The 7,096-nt window shown below is 34.3% G+C and overlaps 1 pseudogene; it reads left to right on the plus strand.

The window, feature by feature from the left end:
* Positions 1–3,066: 3,066 nt before the first annotated feature.
* Positions 3,067–3,423, plus strand: LOC116590221 (annotated as a pseudogene).
* The last annotated feature ends 3,673 nt before the right edge of the window (positions 3,424–7,096 follow it).

Raw genomic sequence — 7,096 nt, forward strand, 5'->3', positions numbered from 1 at the left:
ATCTTTTTTCTGTAAAATTATAGTTTTAGTTCTTACATTGAGACCTGTTATCTATTTTGAATTAATTTTGGTATCTGGTGTAAGGGTCCAATTTCATTCTTTTGCATTTGGAGGTCCAGTTTTCCCAGCACTATTTATTGAAAAGACTATCCTTTCTTTATTAATGATCTTGGTGCTCTTGTCAAAAATAACTAACCATATATGTGATAATTTACTTCTCAACTCCATTTGATTCCATTTTTCTATATATCTATTCCCATGCTAGTGCCACACTTTTAACTATTGTAGGTTTGTAATAAAATCTGAAGTCAAAAAGTGTGCTCTTCCAACTTTATTCTTTTTTTTCAAATTATTTTGAAAGTCCATATGAATTCAAAGATAGATTTTTCTGTTTATGCAATGAGATTTTTATAGAGATTACATTAAATCTATAGATGGCTTTGGGTAGTATTGTCTTTTTTTTTTTTTTTTTTTTTTTAGTATTGTCATCTACTGATATAAAATCTTCTAGTCCATGAATGTGGGATGTCTTTTCATTTATTTATGTGTCCTTTAATGTTTTACAGGAATGTTTTATAGTTTACAGTGTGTAAGTCTTTTCTATCCTGATTACATTTTTTCTTAAGTACTTTATTATTTTTAATACTCTTTTAAATGGAATCATTTTCTTAATTTCCTCTTCAGATTTCTCATCATTAGTGTATAGAAATGCAGCTAATTTTTGCATGTTGATAAGTTTTTGTGAATGTCTTTGATAGCTAACATTTTTATGGAATATTTAGGGGTTTTATATATAAAATTTTGTCATCTGTGAACAGAAATCATTTTACTTCTTCCTTTCCAGTTTGGACATTTTTTGTTTGTTTACTTCTCTAAATGCTCTGGCTAGAACTTACAATAGAAGTTGAATTGGAGGTAAACCATATTTGACACTAATGATAATGATAAAATGATATATGTCAGGCAGTAAGCTAAGTCATATTCATGTTCCTATTTATATAGTGAAAAAAATAGGTATTATCATCCCTATTTTAGAGAAAAGGAGAATGAAGCAGAAACTAAATAAGTTGCACGAGACCACATATCTAGAATATGAGAGACCTGTAGTTTGAATCAGATGTGTGTGACTTCAAAAACTACATGATGTCCTATATACTTTGCCTTTATGTCAATTACACAAGCAGTTCCATTCATATATTTTCCAAATTTATATATTTTTCATTTGCTCTGATTTATTTTATATATATGTTTATATATATACATATATACAATATATGTATTTTTTATTTGCTCTGATTTATTTCAAAGGAAGGAGATTTACCTAACCAAAATTTACATTTTGTGGTTATTTGAAGTTTTAAATATTTGCTGTGTGTAATAAGACTGAATGCTAAAATCTTTAATTAGAGCAGATGAATATTCTTCCAAAACTGTGATAAAATCAATCAGGAGTAGTCATGGGTAACTTTTGGAGTTTGCATCATAAATGACAAATCAGCTACACAGCAAATACAAAAGATTCTTTAGGCTCAACTTGTATTTTATCTGAATTACTAATTAAAACCAGACAGAGTGCCTATATTTGTGTGATGATCCATGAAAAATGAAAATAAGTAATTTTGTATTTGTCTTTTTTTTTTTCCAGCATAACAGTATTCATTATTTTTACACCACACCCCGTGCTCCATGCAATCCGTGCCCTCTATAATACCCACCACCTGGTACCCCAACCTCCCACCCCCCGTCCCTTCAAAACCCTCAGATTGTTTTTCAGAGTCCATAGTCTCTCATGGTTCACCTCCCCTTCCAATTTCCCCCAACTCCCTTCTCCACTCTAAGTCCCCATGTCCTCCATGCTATTTGTTATGCTCCACAAATAAGTGAAACCATATGATAATTGACTCTCTCTGCTTGACTTATTTCACTCAGCATAATCTCTTCCAGCCCCGTCCATGTTGCTACAAAAGTTGGGTATTCATCCTTTCTGATGGAGGCATAATACTCTATCCCCAGGGGTACAGGTCTGTGAATCACCAGGTTTACACACTTCACAGCACTCACCAAAGCACATAAGGGGGTGGGATTATGGACATTGTATTTCTCTTTTAAGAGAAAATATACCATTATAAGAAAAATCATAGGACAGCATCCTTCCTGGCTTATACCAAAAATGATCCTATATATATGAAAGACCTATAATGGCACAAGTTGTACAGAGCACTGGTTTGGCAAGAAGATCAATCCTGTACTCTGGTGTATGACTGTGACTCAAATTTCCTTATCCTTTCCATAGTTTTATACTCAATCTTTTACTTAACATTCTTTTCTTTCCTAAAATACTTGCTTCCTTGTTCAGCACTTTTCCAAAAGTCCCAGAAAGTTAGCAGCAGCAAAAAGCTCACTTCTGGAAGAATTATTAACTAGTTCAGGAGTTAGCTGATCAAAAAAACAATAGCAGGAATGACAGTCTTGCTTATAATGAGGCTTTTTAAAAATTCAAGAAAATGAACAGTTCTAATCTGCTAGATTTGGTGTAAATTTCTGATTATCATATGTACCTATTTCTGATTATTATGGATAGTGTGTGCTTCCCTGCATACCCTATGTAGAAACAAACCATACATTTAGAAGGCTCTCTGTTAAGCACTAGGTGATATAAATTTGTATAAGATTTGGAAACTTCCAACTATGATTTAAGAGTAGATGAAACATAATAAAACTAGCTTTGTGACATAAGAGCTATTTGACTAATTCAGAATTCTGTAGAAAGAAAAAATTATAATAAGTACTTTTGTCCTGTGTTGTGATATAGCTACACAATAACAGAATAAAGAAAGTTGAAACTAAAGTCATTGAAGAGAATTTTTTAAAAATGGCACAAAAACAAATAAATAACCTAGAGAATTAAGAAAGTCAAATTTAAAATGGAGACAGACTTCTCTCAACTGCTGCTAAAGTACTTCTTGGTCCTTCTAAGGAAGCTAAGGCCACGTTGGGTTGAGGCCCTTACTTCTTCCTATACCAGCATCCAATGCCAGCAGTACCAGCCTGGCACCTGCCTGTACAATGGCCTCCATCTTAGAGCTTACCTGCATTTATTTGACCTTCATCCTGCACGATGATGAGGTGATTCAGGTCAGGGGAAATAAGCTGAATGCCCTCATTAAATCACCTAGTGTAAATGTTGACCCTTTCTGTTTGAGCTTGTCTGAGAAGTCGCTAGCGAATATCAACATCAGGATCTTCATATAGAATGTTGGGGCTAGTGGATCTGCCTTGGTAGCTGGTGCTGCCCCAGCAGGAGGTCCTGCTCCCTCCATCACTGCTGCCCCAGCTAAGAAGGAAGTGGAAGCAAAGAAAGAAGAATCTGAGAAATCTGATGATAACATGGGCTTTGGTATTTTTACCACACTTCTTCTGTGACCTGTTCAGTAAAAAGCTGAACTCTTGGGGAGAGGGGAGTAGGAGTGGTAGAAACAGAATTCACAAGAGACATAAAAAGAAAATAGGTTCTTTGTATAAGAAGAAAATTACCTGGCAATGAATGAGTAGGAAATATTAGAATAGCATCTAACATTGAAAATATGGGAGTTTAAATACTGTAATAGGGTCACGGGTAGAATTTTTTTATCTTTTGAGCAAAAATAAATAATGTGAAACTTTCAGAAAGAACATCATACATCCACATCCTTTTCATCAGATCCATGTTGAAAAGGGATTTGCAAATTCAGACTATGAGATGGAAAAGAGACAAAATCGTAAACCAAAAACTTGTCACAACCCACGACATGACTGGTAATAGATAGTGGTAGCATAAGCTCTACCAATATAAATAATAGTGAATGCTGTGTTACTGAAAACATTCAAGCATAACTTAAATGACTATATGTCACTACATTTCAGGGTGTCACAGAGAGTAAGAAATTAGAATAAGTAAATGACTTTTAAGCTTTATTTTAAACCCAAGATATTATTTTTCTATAATGGTAGTCTTCTTTGTTTATATTGTTTTTCCTGATTCTATTTCCCTAGTTATAAAATTTCATTTATTTGTCTTTGTTGTAAATATCAATTGAAAAATCTATCACTGTGCCTGAATTTACTACTACATGTTATTTACTGTAGTGAAAATTATGACTAAGGAAATACAAAGAGTGAAAAACATCCTCTCAAGAGATAACATCTCATGAAATATGCAGCTTGTGTCAAAATTTCATGCCATTATAATTTTTTTCTTATTACAGAATTAAAATATATTCTTTGTAGAAATTTAGAATTCAAATGAAATATAAATCATACTGTGAGCTAAGGAAGGAAAGCATTTTTAAAAAACTCTTCTCCCTTCCTCCCCTTTCATTTTTTGAACAGAGGATTAATGTTATAAGCTATATGGTCTGGAATTCTGCTAAGGCATATTTTTTAGTGGCCAGAATCACTGTATTTTTAAAAGTTAAACACACCTTCTGTCATGTGAGGACATAGTGAGAAGACAGGCATTTGGGGAGCCAGGAAGTAGGCCCTCACCAGATACCAAATCTGCCAGCACCTTGATCTTGGACTTCCTAGCCTCAGGAACTGTGAGTGAATGACAAGATAGAAAAACTTGCCTCAGAAAAGAGAACAAGAGGAAGTACTGAGTGCCAGGGACTAATTCAGTATGGATATAAGTAACATGTCAGAACTAGAGTTCAGAATAATGATTGTAAAGATACTAGCTGGGGTTGAAAAGAGCATAGAAGACACTAGAGAATCCCTTTATGGAGAAATTAAAGAACTAAAATCTAATCAAATCAAAATTAAAAAGGCTATTAATGAGATGCAATAAAAAATGGAGGCTCTGTCAGAGAGGATAAATGAGGCAGAAGAGAGAGTTAATGATACAGAAGAAAAATGATGGAGAATAAAGTAGCTGAAAAAAGGGAGAAAAAGCTACTGGATCACGAGGGTAGAATTTGAGCAATAAGTGATACCATAAAGCAAGACAAATTAGAATAATTGGGATCACAGAAGAAAAAGAAGAGAGGAAGGGAGGGAGAAGGTATATTTGAGCAAATTATAGCTGAGAACTTCCCTAATCTAGGGAAAGAAACAGGCATTTAAGTCCAGGAGACATAGGGAATACACCTCAAAAATCAATAAAAAGAGGTCAACACCTTAACATATAATAGTGAAGCTTGCAAATTTCTGAGACAAAAAGAAAATACTGAAAGCAGCTCAGGATAAGAGGCCCTTAACCTACAAGGGTAGAAATGTTAGATAGGGAGCAGACCTATCCACAGAGATTTGGCAGACCAAGAAGGACTGGTGTGATATATTCATGGTGCAAAATGAGAAAAATTTGCAGCCAAGAGTACTTTATTCAGCAAGGGTGTCATTCAGAATGGAAGGAGAGATAAAGAGCTTACAGGACAAACAGAAACTTAACAAGTTTGTGATCACTAAAACAGCCCTACAAGAAGTATTAAAGGGGATCTTTTACGTGAAGAAAGAACCCAAAAGTAACAGAGACCAGAAAGAAACAGAGACAATATAAAGAAACATTGACTTTACAGGTAATACAATAGCACTAAATTTATATCTTTAATTACTCTGAATGTAAATGGGCTAAATGTCCCAATCAAAAGGCACAGGTTATCAGTTTGGATAAAAAAGCAAGACCTTTTGATATGCTGTCTGCAAGAGACTCATTTTAGACCCAACCACATCTCCCGATTGAAACTGAGGGGGTGGAAACCCATTTATGATGGTAATGGACATCAAAAGAAAGTTGGGATAGCAATTCTTATAACAGACAAATTAGATATTAAACCAAGGACTATAATAAGAGATAAGGAAGGAAGGATACTATATCATTATTAAAGAAGATAAGAAGATCTAACAATTGTAAATGTTTATGCCCCTAACAAGGGAGCAGCCAATTATACAAAACAATTGATAAGAAAATTAAGGAAACACAATGATAATAATAGAGTAATAGGAGGGGACTTTAACACCCCATTCACTGCAATGGATAGGTCATCTACATAGAAGATCAAGAAGGAAACAGGGGCTTTGAATAACACAGACCAGACAGACATCAAAACCAGACAAAGAGCCCCCAAAAAGGAGAATTACAGACCAATATCCTTGATAAATATGGATGCAAAGATTCTCACCAATAACTAGCCAATGGGATCCAATAGTACATTAAAAGTTATATTCACTATGACCAAGTGGAATTTATTCCTGAGCCACAAGGGTGGTCCAGCATCTGCAAATCAATCAATGTGATACACTACATTGATAAAAGAAAGGACAAGAACCATATGATCCTCTCAATAGAGGCATAAAAAACATTTAACAATATAGAGTATCCTTCCTTGATTAAAACTCTTCAAAGTATAACTATAGAGGGAACATACCTCAATATCATAAAAGCCATCTACAAAAAGCCCACAATGAGTATCATTCTCAATAGAGAAAAACTAAAAGCTTTTCCCCTAAGGTCAAGAACATGACAGGGATGTCCATCTCACCAACTGTAGTTCAACATAGTACTAGAGGTCCTAGCCTCAGCAATCAGACAACAAAAAGAAATAAAGGCATCTGAATTAGCAAAAAAGTCAAGCTCTCACTCTTCGCAGATGACATGATGCTCTATGTGAAAAACCCAAAAGACTCCATCCCAAAATTTCTAGAACTCATAGAGGAATTCAGCAAAGTGGCAGGATATAAAAATCAAAGCACAGAAATCAGTTGCATTTCTATACACTAACAATAAGACATATGAAAGAGAAATTAAGGAGCCAATCCCATTTACTACACCCATAAACCATACGATACCTAGGAATAAACCTAACCAAAGAGGCAAAGGATCTGTTCTCTGAAAACTATGGAATACTCATGAAAGAAATTGAGGAAGACACAAAGAAATGGAAAAAAGTTCCATGCTCATAGATTAGAAGAACAAATATTATTTAAAATGTCTATGCAACCTAGAGCAATCTAGAGATTGCATCCAATGCAATCTCTACAAAATACCATCAACTTTTTTCACAGAGCTAAAACAAATAATCCTAAAATTTGTATGGAACCAGTAAGACCCCAAATAGGCAGA

The sequence above is a fragment of the Mustela erminea genome, chromosome 5 (assembly GCF_009829155.1).
Source record: "Mustela erminea isolate mMusErm1 chromosome 5, mMusErm1.Pri, whole genome shotgun sequence".
NCBI lineage: Eukaryota > Metazoa > Chordata > Mammalia > Carnivora > Mustelidae > Mustela > Mustela erminea.